Source organism: Microcebus murinus, chromosome 12 (assembly GCF_040939455.1).
Source record: "Microcebus murinus isolate Inina chromosome 12, M.murinus_Inina_mat1.0, whole genome shotgun sequence".
Lineage (NCBI taxonomy): Eukaryota > Metazoa > Chordata > Mammalia > Primates > Cheirogaleidae > Microcebus > Microcebus murinus.
Window position 1 is genome coordinate 1,893,390 of NC_134115.1, and position 13,873 is coordinate 1,907,262.

Sequence of the window (13,873 nt, forward strand, 5' to 3'; positions counted from 1 at the left end):
GGAACCAGCGTCCACACCAAGCCCTTGGAAGGCCCAGGCGACAGAGGAGCCCCGTCAGGCAGGGGCCGAGGACGGTGACGGCCCGGGCGGGGAGGAGCGTGTCAGGCAGGGGCAGAGGACGGTGACAGGTGACAGGCCGGGCGGGAAGGAGTCAGTCAGGCAGGGGCCGTGGAGGAGACGGGCTGGGTAAGGGTTAGGGTTAGAGTCAGGGCACAAGTCACAATCGCAAAGACCTGGAAGCCACCCGAGTGCCCATCGACCCACGAGTGGGTAAATAAAATGTGGCGCGTGGACACCACGGAGTGCTATTCGGCTATGAGGAGCAGCGGTGAGAGGGCACCTCTCCTGGTTCTCCTGGCCAGAGCTGGAACCCGTTCCAGTAAGCCAAGTATCCCAAGAATGGACACACGAGCACCACGTGCTCGCGCTCACCAGCAAATGGGTACGAACCGATGGACACCTAAGTGGACACAGAGGAATCACCTTCTTCGGGTGGGTGTCGGGCGGGTGGGGGGAGGGGATGGGCATACACATCCATTAGGAATGGGGTGGGTGCGCACCGACTGGGGGATGGGCGCACTTGAAGCTCTGACCCGAGGGGGGAGGCTGGGAGAGGGCAACGCACCGCACCCGACCTTAACATTGGTGCCCCCACAATATGCTGGAACAACATGAGAGGTAAATGAATAAGAACACGGGGCGGAGGGGGGCACGGGCAACACATGTCACCTTAATACTTGGACTCCCATCATCTGCTTGAAAAGAGAGAGAAAAGAAAATGCAATAATAGAGATAAGAGACACTTTTTAAAAATAATGAATCCGGCCGGGCGCTGTGGCTCACGCCTGTAATCCTAGCTCTTGGGAGGCCGAGGCGGGCGGATTGCTCAAGGTCAGGAGTTCAAAACCAGCCTGAGCAAGAGCGAGACCCCGTCCCTACTATAAATAGAAAGAAATTAATTGGCCAACTGATATATATATAAAAAATTAGCGGGGCATGGTGGCGCATGCCTGCAGTCCCAGCTACCCGGGAGGCTGAGGCAGAAGGATCACTCGAGCCCAGGAGTTTGAAGTTGCTGTGAGCTAGGCTGACGCCACGGCACTCACTCTAGCCTGGGCAACAAACCCAGACTCTGTCTCAAAAAAAAAAAAAAAAAATGAATCCGAAGAGAAAAGTAAAAGGAGGCCTGTGGAGCAGGTCTGGGTGTGACTCCGGATCCCCCAACATCAGGTGCCACCACCAAAGATCCCTACGTGTAGCCCATAGAACCCCAAAAGCAACGGGACGAGTTCTGGTCACATACTCCCTCAAAATGACATCCTGGCCTTCTTCTGGAACTCCCTCCCCTCTCAGACTCTCAAGGTTTCCTCCGGCGTGTCCGTTCCCACAGAGCAGACCTTTGGTCTGAGACCTGACAGTCCAGAAGCCACGCATGCTGCCGCGTGGCGGCGGTGTCACGGCTCGGGACAAGAGGAGGCCCCACGGTGCGGGCTGGGGCGCCAGGCACCGCGGCGGGCGCTGAGGGTGGGGGTCACCCCCACCCCGGGCCGCCCCCGCGCTCCCAGAAACGCGACAGAACCAGAGGCAAAAAAAAAAAAAAAAAAAAGAAGAAGCCTACGGCACCCGGTATTCCCGGGCGGTCTCCCATCCAAGTTCTAACCAGGCCCGACCCTGCTTAGCTTCCGAGACCAGACGGGATCGGGCGCGTTCGGGGTGGTGTGGCCGTGGACGGCGGAGGGCGCCCCTGCCCCGCTCAAGAAGCCGAGCCTCTCTGCGCTTCCCCGCCGCCTCCTCCCGCCCCAGGCCCCGCGCCGGGCCGGGCCTGTTGAGTTCGCCGGCCGGGTCCGGCGGGCTCCGAGGGACGGGGGTGACAGGCGGGGCGGGCAGGGAGCGGCGGGCCGAGGTTGGGGGCTGTCTCTCTATACACACACACTCACACTCACTCACTCACTCACACTCACACAAGATGCGCCTCCACGGCTGGACCCACCAAGGTGGAGACCTTGCAGCCCCCCTCCTCTCCTCGCCTGGCCTCCTTCACCTCCCCGCCCCCACCCCCAGCGCGCCGCGGCCGCTGACTGCGCACGGGGTGGGCGGGGCGCTCGCCCTTTGACCCCAGCCAGGGGCCGCCCTCCCCCACAACCCCTTTCAGCTGCGCCGCCCACCCTGTGGCCCTGCGGCCGCCTATTCCCCCGGGCCAGGGCTGGGGCACAGCGCACGGGGGAGGGGAGCCAGTGTATGGGGCGTCTCTCTCTCTCTCTCTCTCTCTCTCTCTCTCTCTCTCTTTCTCGGGATGTGTCCCATGGGTGGGGTGGGGTGGCGTGGTTTGTGGGGCGCTGAAGAAATCAGTCCCCTCCATCTCCTCCCTCTGGAAAACACCCAAGCCCTTGGAGAACTGCCCGCACCGCTACCGTGGGGGCCGGGACCCTCCTCTGTGTCCTCCTGTGGCCCAGTCCAAGGGGCCTGGGCCTGGCCGGGGCTGCATTGGACCCCAACCACCCTGGCGTGTGGACTCGCTAAAAATCGGCGATTAGATATTGGATTCCAGCGTCATTGAGGTCATTTCACTAAGGAGTGCACCGCAAAGAGTTTCCTAATCCATCTGTGAGGGTGGCAACCGAAAGAGAATTTGAAAGCTGACAGAATAGGCGAGGAAAGGCATAGGAGATTTCCACACCCAGTAAGGAAGCCTTTCCCGAAGTGGAAGAAAGAAACGAGCAAACAGAGACACCGGTAGCCCGCCCGGATGAGAGTCTGCCCCTGAGAGAAAGTACCCTGACCAGGTTCACCCGCGGGTGGGTGGGTGGCGAGCTAGCGGCATTCAGAAGAGCGAGGCCCGCAGTCTGTGCAGAAGACACCTGCACTCGGGTGTGTGTGGCGGCACAATTCACAAGCAGCTCCAGATGTTAATCCAAGGAGAAGCCAGGGAGTTCCCAACGCCCCAGGTGTCCTCAGCCCACGACTGGCTGCTGTGGGAATGCGAAGCCCGGCTCCTTGTCTCAGAGCGGGGCAACCAGGAGGTGTGATGTCCACCCAGGGGTTCCCAGGAGGATCAGGCTGAAGCTGGGACTTGGCCTGAAAGTGTCCCCTCGCATGGCCACCCCCTTCCCCTTCCTGCTCCTCTACTCCTGGTGCCCCTCCATCCAGGGGCCAGACCTTAAAGAGTCACCCGCAAGAGAATCCTGGTCCCAAAGGAGCCTTCTGGGGGACCCGTGCTGAGAGAGGTTGTGGGCATGGCCCGCTGGGGCTCTGCCCGACCCAGGGCTGAGAGATGCAACCTCCCAGCTCTGGGTCCCTGCAGGAAGTGTTGGCAAGCACAGGGCCAGTCCTCCAAAGGCCCAGGTGCAGGGAGCCCAGGCCAAGCAGCCTGTGGAAGAAGCCACATGCTGTGCCACCCCGGGGAACACGACTGCAGGCCACGGCCCTTCCCACCTCCTCCTCCTCCTCCTCCTCCTCCTCCCACCCCGCCCCCGCCCCCGCCCCCACATGGCACAGGGCCCAGAGACACCTCAGACACTTGCTACCCAAAGTGCAAAGGGCATCAGTTGCTCCTCCAAAGCCCCCGCCCAGCAGACCGCGTTGTCCAGCCAGCCCCCGGGCCTCCCTGGGGTGCCCAGCACAAAAGTGCAGACACCCACCGGACCCTCAATCTCAGTTTTCGGATGTTTTTGCCACTCTAAGGACCCGCAGGCCAGCTGGGCCTTCTGGCAGGACAGAGAGCCCCGGAATCCGACGTGGAGAGCTGAGTGTACGTCCCCATGAGGAGGCGGTCCCCACCTCCGCGGCTATCCCCTTGCGGGGAGCGGCAGCCGCGGGGCCTCAGAGAAGACACCAGGCTGGGCCCCCACGGCACAGCGGGAGCACGTCCCCCGCAGGCCACTTAGCGACGGCGGCCAGCCGGCGGACGGTTGGGTTGCGCGAGACGCTGCGGCCGCCCTGCTACCGGGTTCCTGGGAGGGCGTCCTGGAACCAGCGTCCACACCAAGCCCTTGGAAGGCCCAGGCGACAGAGGAGCCCCGTCAGGCAGGGGCCGAGGACGGTGACGGCCCGGGCGGGGAGGAGCGTGTCAGGCAGGGGCAGAGGACGGTGACAGGTGACAGGCCGGGCGGGAAGGAGTCAGTCAGGCAGGGGCCGTGGAGGAGACGGGCTGGGTAAGGGTTAGGGTTAGAGTCAGGGCACAAGTCACAATCGCAAAGACCTGGAAGCCACCCGAGTGCCCATCGACCCACGAGTGGGTAAATAAAATGTGGCGCGTGGACACCACGGAGTGCTATTCGGCTATGAGGAGCAGCGGTGAGAGGGCACCTCTCCTGGTTCTCCTGGCCAGAGCTGGAACCCGTTCCAGTAAGCCAAGTATCCCAAGAATGGACACACGAGCACCACGTGCTCGCGCTCACCAGCAAATGGGTACGAACCGATGGACACCTAAGTGGACACAGAGGAATCACCTTCTTCGGGTGGGTGTCGGGCGGGTGGGGGGGAGGGGATGGGCATACACATCCATTAGGAATGGGGTGGGTGCGCACCGACTGGGGGATGGGCGCACTTGAAGCTCTGACCCGAGGGGGGAGGCTGGGAGAGGGCAACGCACCGCACCCGACCTTAACATTGGTGCCCCCACAATATGCTGGAACAACATGAGAGGTAAATGAATAAGAACACGGGGGGGAGGGGGGCACGGGCAACACATGTCACCTTAATACTTGGACTCCCATCATCTGCTTGAAAAGAGAGAGAAAAGAAAATGCAATAATAGAGATAAGAGACACTTTTTAAAAATAATGAATCCGGCCGGGCGCTGTGGCTCACGCCTGTAATCCTAGCTCTTGGGAGGCCGAGGCGGGCGGATTGCTCAAGGTCAGGAGTTCAAAACCAGCCTGAGCAAGAGCGAGACCCCGTCTCTACTATAAATAGAAAGAAATTAATTGGCCAACTGATATATATATAAAAAATTAGCGGGGCATGGTGGCGCATGCCTGCAGTCCCAGCTACCCGGGAGGCTGAGGCAGAAGGATCACTCGAGCCCAGGAGTTTGAAGTTGCTGTGAGCTAGGCTGACGCCACGGCACTCACTCTAGCCTGGGCAACAAACCCAGACTCTGTCTCAAAAAAAAAAAAAAAAAATGAATCCGAAGAGAAAAGTAAAAGGAGGCCTGTGGAGCAGGTCTGGGTGTGACTCCGGATCCCCCAACATCAGGTGCCACCACCAAAGATCCCTACGTGTAGCCCATAGAACCCCAAAAGCAACGGGACGAGTTCTGGTCACATACTCCCTCAAAATGACATCCTGGCCTTCTTCTGGAACTCCCTCCCCTCTCAGACTCTCAAGGTTTCCTCCGGCGTGTCCGTTCCCACAGAGCAGACCTTTGGTCTGAGACCTGACAGTCCAGAAGCCACGCATGCTGCCGCGTGGCGGCGGTGTCACGGCTCGGGACAAGAGGAGGCCCCACGGTGCGGGCTGGGGCGCCAGGCACCGCGGCGGGCGCTGAGGGTGGGGGTCACCCCCACCCCGGGCCGCCCCCGCGCTCCCAGAAACGCGACAGAACCAGAGGCAAAAAAAAAAAAAAAAAAAAGAAGAAGCCTACGGCACCCGGTATTCCCGGACGGTCTCCCATCCAAGTTCTAACCAGGCCCGACCCTGCTTAGCTTCCGAGACCAGACGGGATCGGGCGCGTTCGGGGTGGTGTGGCCGTGGACGGTGGAGGGCGCCCCTGCCCCGCTCAAGAAGCCGAGCCTCTCTGCGCTTCCCCGCCGCCTCCTCCCGCCCCAGGCCCCGCGCCGGGCCGGGCCTGTTGAGTTCGCCGGCCGGGTCCGGCGGGCTCCGAGGGACGGGGGTGACAGGCGGGGCGGGCAGGGAGCGGCGGGCCGAGGTTGGGGGCTGTCTCTCTATACACACACACTCACACTCACTCACTCACTCACACTCACACAAGATGCGCCTCCACGGCTGGACCCACCAAGGTGGAGACCTTCCAGCCCCCCTCCTCTCCTCGCCTGGCCTCCTTCACCTCCCCGCCCCCACCCCCAGCGCGCCGCGGCCGCTGACTGCGCACGGGGTGGGCGGGGCGCTCGCCCTTTGACCCCAGCCAGGGGCCGCCCTCCCCCACAACCCCTTTCAGCTGCGCCGCCCACCCTGTGGCCCTGCGGCCGCCTATTCCCCCGGGCCAGGGCTGGGGCACAGCACACGGGGGAGGGGAGCCAGTGTATGGGGCGTCTCTCTCTCTCTCTCTCTCTCTCTCTCTCTCTCTCTCTCTCTCTCTCTCCCCCCCCGGATGTGTCCCATGGGTGGGGTGGGGTGGCGTGGTTTGTGGGGCGCTGAAGAAATCAGTCCCCTCCATCTCCTCCCTCTGGAAAACACCCAAGCCCTTGGAGAACTGCCCGCACCGCTACCGTGGGGGCCGGGACCCTCCTCTGTGTCCTCCTGTGGCCCAGTCCAAGGGGCCTGGGCCTGGCCGGGGCTGCATTGGACCCCAACCACCCTGGCGTGTGGACTCGCTAAAAATCGGCGATTAGATATTGGATTCCAGCGTCATTGAGGTCATTTCACTAATGAGTGCACCGCAAAGAGTTTCCTAATCCATCTGTGAGGGTGGCAACCGAAAGAGAATTTGAAAGCTGACAGAATAGGCGAGGAAAGGCATAGGAGATTTCCACACCCAGTAAGGAAGCCTTTCCCGAAGTGGAAGAAAGAAACGAGCAAACAGAGACACCGGTAGCCCGCCCGGATGAGAGTCTGCCCCTGAGAGAAAGTACCCTGACCAGGTTCACCCGCGGGTGGGTGGGTGGCGAGCTAGCGGCATTCAGAAGAGCGAGGCCCGCAGTCTGTGCAGAAGACACCTGCACTCGGGTGTGTGTGGCGGCACAATTCACAAGCAGCTCCAGATGTTAATCCAAGGAGAAGCCAGGGAGTTCCCAACGCCCCAGGTGTCCTCAGCCCACGACTGGCTGCTGTGGGAATGCGAAGCCCGGCTCCTTGTCTCAGAGCGGGGCAACCAGGAGGTGTGATGTCCACCCAGGGGTTCCCAGGAGGATCAGGCTGAAGCTGGGACTTGGCCTGAAAGTGTCCCCTCGCATGGCCACCCCCTTCCCCTTCCTGCTCCTCTACTCCTGGTGCCCCTCCATCCAGGGGCCAGACCTTAAAGAGTCACCCGCAAGAGAATCCTGGTCCCAAAGGAGCCTTCTGGGGGACCCGTGCTGAGAGAGGTTGTGGGCATGGCCCGCTGGGGCTCTGCCCGACCCAGGGCTGAGAGATGCAACCTCCCAGCTCTGGGTCCCTGCAGGAAGTGTTGGCAAGCACAGGGCCAGTCCTCCAAAGGCCCAGGTGCAGGGAGCCCAGGCCAAGCAGCCTGTGGAAGAAGCCACATGCTGTGCCACCCCGGGGAACACGACTGCAGGCCACGGCCCTTCCCACCTCCTCCTCCTCCTCCTCCTCCTCCTCCTCCTCCTCCCACCCCGCCCCCGCCCCCGCCCCCACATGGCACAGGGCCCAGAGACACCTCAGACACTTGCTACCCAAAGTGCAAAGGGCATCAGTTGCTCCTCCAAAGCCCCCGCCCAGCAGACCGCGTTGTCCAGCCAGCCCCCGGGCCTCCCTGGGGTGCCCAGCACAAAAGTGCAGACACCCACCGGACCCTCAATCTCAGTTTTCGGATGTTTTTGCCACTCTAAGGACCCGCAGGCCAGCTGGGCCTTCTGGCAGGACAGAGAGCCCCGGAATCCGACGTGGAGAGCTGAGTGTACGTCCCCATGAGGAGGCGGTCCCCACCTCCGCGGCTATCCCCTTGCGGGGAGCGGCAGCCGCGGGGCCTCAGAGAAGACACCAGGCTGGGCCCCCACGGCACAGCGGGAGCACGTCCCCCGCAGGCCACTTAGCGACGGCGGCCAGCCGGCGGACGGTTGGGTTGCGCGAGACGCTGCGGCCGCCCTGCTACCGGGTTCCTGGGAGGGCGTCCTGGAACCAGCGTCCACACCAAGCCCTTGGAAGGCCCAGGCGACAGAGGAGCCCCGTCAGGCAGGGGCCGAGGACGGTGACGGCCCGGGCGGGGAGGAGCGTGTCAGGCAGGGGCAGAGGACGGTGACAGGTGACAGGCCGGGCGGGAAGGAGTCAGTCAGGCAGGGGCCGTGGAGGAGACGGGCTGGGTAAGGGTTAGGGTTAGAGTCAGGGCACAAGTCACAATCGCAAAGACCTGGAAGCCACCCGAGTGCCCATCGACCCACGAGTGGGTAAATAAAATGTGGCGCGTGGACACCACGGAGTGCTATTCGGCTATGAGGAGCAGCGGTGAGAGGGCACCTCTCCTGGTTCTCCTGGCCAGAGCTGGAACCCGTTCCAGTAAGCCAAGTATCCCAAGAATGGACACACGAGCACCACGTGCTCGCGCTCACCAGCAAATGGGTACGAACCGATGGACACCTAAGTGGACACAGAGGAATCACCTTCTTCGGGTGGGTGTCGGGCGGGTGGGGGGAGGGGATGGGCATACACATCCATTAGGAATGGGGTGGGTGCGCACCGACTGGGGGATGGGCGCACTTGAAGCTCTGACCCGAGGGGGGAGGCTGGGAGAGGGCAACGCACCGCACCCGACCTTAACATTGGTGCCCCCACAATATGCTGGAACAACATGAGAGGTAAATGAATAAGAACACGGGGGGGAGGGGGGCACGGGCAACACATGTCACCTTAATACTTGGACTCCCATCATCTGCTTGAAAAGAGAGAGAAAAGAAAATGCAATAATAGAGATAAGAGACACTTTTTAAAAATAATGAATCCGGCCGGGCGCTGTGGCTCACGCCTGTAATCCTAGCTCTTGGGAGGCCGAGGCGGGCGGATTGCTCAAGGTCAGGAGTTCAAAACCAGCCTGAGCAAGAGCGAGACCCCGTCCCTACTATAAATAGAAAGAAATTAATTGGCCAACTGATATATATATAAAAAATTAGCGGGGCATGGTGGCGCATGCCTGCAGTCCCAGCTACCCGGGAGGCTGAGGCAGAAGGATCACTCGAGCCCAGGAGTTTGAAGTTGCTGTGAGCTAGGCTGACGCCACGGCACTCACTCTAGCCTGGGCAACAAACCCAGACTCTGTCTCAAAAAAAAAAAAAAAAAATGAATCCGAAGAGAAAAGTAAAAGGAGGCCTGTGGAGCAGGTCTGGGTGTGACTCCGGATCCCCCAACATCAGGTGCCACCACCAAAGATCCCTACGTGTAGCCCATAGAACCCCAAAAGCAACGGGACGAGTTCTGGTCACATACTCCCTCAAAATGACATCCTGGCCTTCTTCTGGAACTCCCTCCCCTCTCAGACTCTCAAGGTTTCCTCCGGCGTGTCCGTTCCCACAGAGCAGACCTTTGGTCTGAGACCTGACAGTCCAGAAGCCACGCATGCTGCCGCGTGGCGGCGGTGTCACGGCTCGGGACAAGAGGAGGCCCCACGGTGCGGGCTGGGGCGCCAGGCACCGCGGCGGGCGCTGAGGGTGGGGGTCACCCCCACCCCGGGCCGCCCCCGCGCTCCCAGAAACGCGACAGAACCAGAGGCAAAAAAAAAAAAAAAAAAAAAAAGAAGAAGCCTACGGCACCCGGTATTCCCGGGCGGTCTCCCATCCAAGTTCTAACCAGGCCCGACCCTGCTTAGCTTCCGAGACCAGACGGGATCGGGCGCGTTCGGGGTGGTGTGGCCGTGGACGGTGGAGGGCGCCCCTGCCCCGCTCAAGAAGCCGAGCCTCTCTGCGCTTCCCCGCCGCCTCCTCCCGCCCCAGGCCCCGCGCCGGGCCGGGCCTGTTGAGTTCGCCGGCCGGGTCCGGCGGGCTCCGAGGGACGGGGGTGACAGGCGGGGCGGGCAGGGAGCGGCGGGCCGAGGTTGGGGGCTGTCTCTCTATACACACACACTCACACTCACTCACTCACTCACACTCACACAAGATGCGCCTCCACGGCTGGACCCACCAAGGTGGAGACCTTGCAGCCCCCCTCCTCTCCTCGCCTGGCCTCCTTCACCTCCCCGCCCCCACCCCCAGCGCGCCGCGGCCGCTGACTGCGCACGGGGTGGGCGGGGCGCTCGCCCTTTGACCCCAGCCAGGGGCCGCCCTCCCCCACAACCCCTTTCAGCTGCGCCGCCCACCCTGTGGCCCTGCGGCCGCCTATTCCCCCGGGCCAGGGCTGGGGCACAGCGCACGGGGGAGGGGAGCCAGTGTATGGGGCGTCTCTCTCTCTCTCTCTCTCTCTCTCTCTCTCTCTCTCTTTCTCGGGATGTGTCCCATGGGTGGGGTGGGGTGGCGTGGTTTGTGGGGCGCTGAAGAAATCAGTCCCCTCCATCTCCTCCCTCTGGAAAACACCCAAGCCCTTGGAGAACTGCCCGCACCGCTACCGTGGGGGCCGGGACCCTCCTCTGTGTCCTCCTGTGGCCCAGTCCAAGGGGCCTGGGCCTGGCCGGGGCTGCATTGGACCCCAACCACCCTGGCGTGTGGACTCGCTAAAAATCGGCGATTAGATATTGGATTCCAGCGTCATTGAGGTCATTTCACTAAGGAGTGCACCGCAAAGAGTTTCCTAATCCATCTGTGAGGGTGGCAACCGAAAGAGAATTTGAAAGCTGACAGAATAGGCGAGGAAAGGCATAGGAGATTTCCACACCCAGTAAGGAAGCCTTTCCCGAAGTGGAAGAAAGAAACGAGCAAACAGAGACACCGGTAGCCCGCCCGGATGAGAGTCTGCCCCTGAGAGAAAGTACCCTGACCAGGTTCACCCGCGGGTGGGTGGGTGGCGAGCTAGCGGCATTCAGAAGAGCGAGGCCCGCAGTCTGTGCAGAAGACACCTGCACTCGGGTGTGTGTGGCGGCACAATTCACAAGCAGCTCCAGATGTTAATCCAAGGAGAAGCCAGGGAGTTCCCAACGCCCCAGGTGTCCTCAGCCCACGACTGGCTGCTGTGGGAATGCGAAGCCCGGCTCCTTGTCTCAGAGCGGGGCAACCAGGAGGTGTGATGTCCACCCAGGGGTTCCCAGGAGGATCAGGCTGAAGCTGGGACTTGGCCTGAAAGTGTCCCCTCGCATGGCCACCCCCTTCCCCTTCCTGCTCCTCTACTCCTGGTGCCCCTCCATCCAGGGGCCAGACCTTAAAGAGTCACCCGCAAGAGAATCCTGGTCCCAAAGGAGCCTTCTGGGGGACCCGTGCTGAGAGAGGTTGTGGGCATGGCCCGCTGGGGCTCTGCCCGACCCAGGGCTGAGAGATGCAACCTCCCAGCTCTGGGTCCCTGCAGGAAGTGTTGGCAAGCACAGGGCCAGTCCTCCAAAGGCCCAGGTGCAGGGAGCCCAGGCCAAGCAGCCTGTGGAAGAAGCCACATGCTGTGCCACCCCGGGGAACACGACTGCAGGCCACGGCCCTTCCCACCTCCTCCTCCTCCTCCTCCTCCTCCTCCCACCCCGCCCCCGCCCCCGCCCCCACATGGCACAGGGCCCAGAGACACCTCAGACACTTGCTACCCAAAGTGCAAAGGGCATCAGTTGCTCCTCCAAAGCCCCCGCCCAGCAGACCGCGTTGTCCAGCCAGCCCCCGGGCCTCCCTGGGGTGCCCAGCACAAAAGTGCAGACACCCACCGGACCCTCAATCTCAGTTTTCGGATGTTTTTGCCACTCTAAGGACCCGCAGGCCAGCTGGGCCTTCTGGCAGGACAGAGAGCCCCGGAATCCGACGTGGAGAGCTGAGTGTACGTCCCCATGAGGAGGCGGTCCCCACCTCCGCGGCTATCCCCTTGCGGGGAGCGGCAGCCGCGGGGCCTCAGAGAAGACACCAGGCTGGGCCCCCACGGCACAGCGGGAGCACGTCCCCCGCAGGCCACTTAGCGACGGCGGCCAGCCGGCGGACGGTTGGGTTGCGCGAGACGCTGCGGCCGCCCTGCTACCGGGTTCCTGGGAGGGCGTCCTGGAACCAGCGTCCACACCAAGCCCTTGGAAGGCCCAGGCGACAGAGGAGCCCCGTCAGGCAGGGGCCGAGGACGGTGACGGCCCGGGCGGGGAGGAGCGTGTCAGGCAGGGGCAGAGGACGGTGACAGGTGACAGGCCGGGCGGGAAGGAGTCAGTCAGGCAGGGGCCGTGGAGGAGACGGGCTGGGTAAGGGTTAGGGTTAGAGTCAGGGCACAAGTCACAATCGCAAAGACCTGGAAGCCACCCGAGTGCCCATCGACCCACGAGTGGGTAAATAAAATGTGGCGCGTGGACACCACGGAGTGCTATTCGGCTATGAGGAGCAGCGGTGAGAGGGCACCTCTCCTGGTTCTCCTGGCCAGAGCTGGAACCCGTTCCAGTAAGCCAAGTATCCCAAGAATGGACACACGAGCACCACGTGCTCGCGCTCACCAGCAAATGGGTACGAACCGATGGACACCTAAGTGGACACAGAGGAATCACCTTCTTCGGGTGGGTGTCGGGCGGGTGGGGGGGAGGGGATGGGCATACACATCCATTAGGAATGGGGTGGGTGCGCACCGACTGGGGGATGGGCGCACTTGAAGCTCTGACCCGAGGGGGGAGGCTGGGAGAGGGCAACGCACCGCACCCGACCTTAACATTGGTGCCCCCACAATATGCTGGAACAACATGAGAGGTAAATGAATAAGAACACGGGGGGGAGGGGGGCACGGGCAACACATGTCACCTTAATACTTGGACTCCCATCATCTGCTTGAAAAGAGAGAGAAAAGAAAATGCAATAATAGAGATAAGAGACACTTTTTAAAAATAATGAATCCGGCCGGGCGCTGTGGCTCACGCCTGTAATCCTAGCTCTTGGGAGGCCGAGGCGGGCGGATTGCTCAAGGTCAGGAGTTCAAAACCAGCCTGAGCAAGAGCGAGACCCCGTCTCTACTATAAATAGAAAGAAATTAATTGGCCAACTGATATATATATAAAAAATTAGCGGGGCATGGTGGCGCATGCCTGCAGTCCCAGCTACCCGGGAGGCTGAGGCAGAAGGATCACTCGAGCCCAGGAGTTTGAAGTTGCTGTGAGCTAGGCTGACGCCACGGCACTCACTCTAGCCTGGGCAACAAACCCAGACTCTGTCTCAAAAAAAAAAAAAAAAAATGAATCCGAAGAGAAAAGTAAAAGGAGGCCTGTGGAGCAGGTCTGGGTGTGACTCCGGATCCCCCAACATCAGGTGCCACCACCAAAGATCCCTACGTGTAGCCCATAGAACCCCAAAAGCAACGGGACGAGTTCTGGTCACATACTCCCTCAAAATGACATCCTGGCCTTCTTCTGGAACTCCCTCCCCTCTCAGACTCTCAAGGTTTCCTCCGGCGTGTCCGTTCCCACAGAGCAGACCTTTGGTCTGAGACCTGACAGTCCAGAAGCCACGCATGCTGCCGCGTGGCGGCGGTGTCACGGCTCGGGACAAGAGGAGGCCCCACGGTGCGGGCTGGGGCGCCAGGCACCGCGGCGGGCGCTGAGGGTGGGGGTCACCCCCACCCCGGGCCGCCCCCGCGCTCCCAGAAACGCGACAGAACCAGAGGCAAAAAAAAAAAAAAAAAAAAGAAGAAGCCTACGGCACCCGGTATTCCCGGACGGTCTCCCATCCAAGTTCTAACCAGGCCCGACCCTGCTTAGCTTCCGAGACCAGACGGGATCGGGCGCGTTCGGGGTGGTGTGGCCGTGGACGGTGGAGGGCGCCCCTGCCCCGCTCAAGAAGCCGAGCCTCTCTGCGCTTCCCCGCCGCCTCCTCCCGCCCCAGGCCCCGCGCCGGGCCGGGCCTGTTGAGTTCGCCGGCCGGGTCCGGCGGGCTCCGAGGGACGGGGGTGACAGGCGGGGCGGGCAGGGAGCGGCGGGCCGAGGTTGGGGGCTGTCTCTCTATACACACACACTCACACTCACTCACTCACT

At 62.0% G+C, this 13,873-nt stretch overlaps 4 pseudogenes; all 4 read right to left on the reverse strand.

Moving 5' to 3' along the window:
* Positions 1-1,611: 1,611 nt before the first annotated feature.
* Positions 1,612-1,730, reverse strand: LOC142874484 (uncharacterized; annotated as a pseudogene).
* Positions 1,731-5,577: 3,847 nt separating this feature from the next.
* On the reverse strand, positions 5,578-5,696 carry LOC142874509 (uncharacterized; annotated as a pseudogene).
* A 3,870-nt stretch (positions 5,697-9,566) lies between these two features.
* Positions 9,567-9,685, reverse strand: LOC142874486 (uncharacterized; annotated as a pseudogene).
* Positions 9,686-13,532: 3,847 nt separating this feature from the next.
* Positions 13,533-13,651, reverse strand: LOC142874512 (uncharacterized; annotated as a pseudogene).
* Between the last annotated feature and the right edge of the window lie 222 nt (positions 13,652-13,873).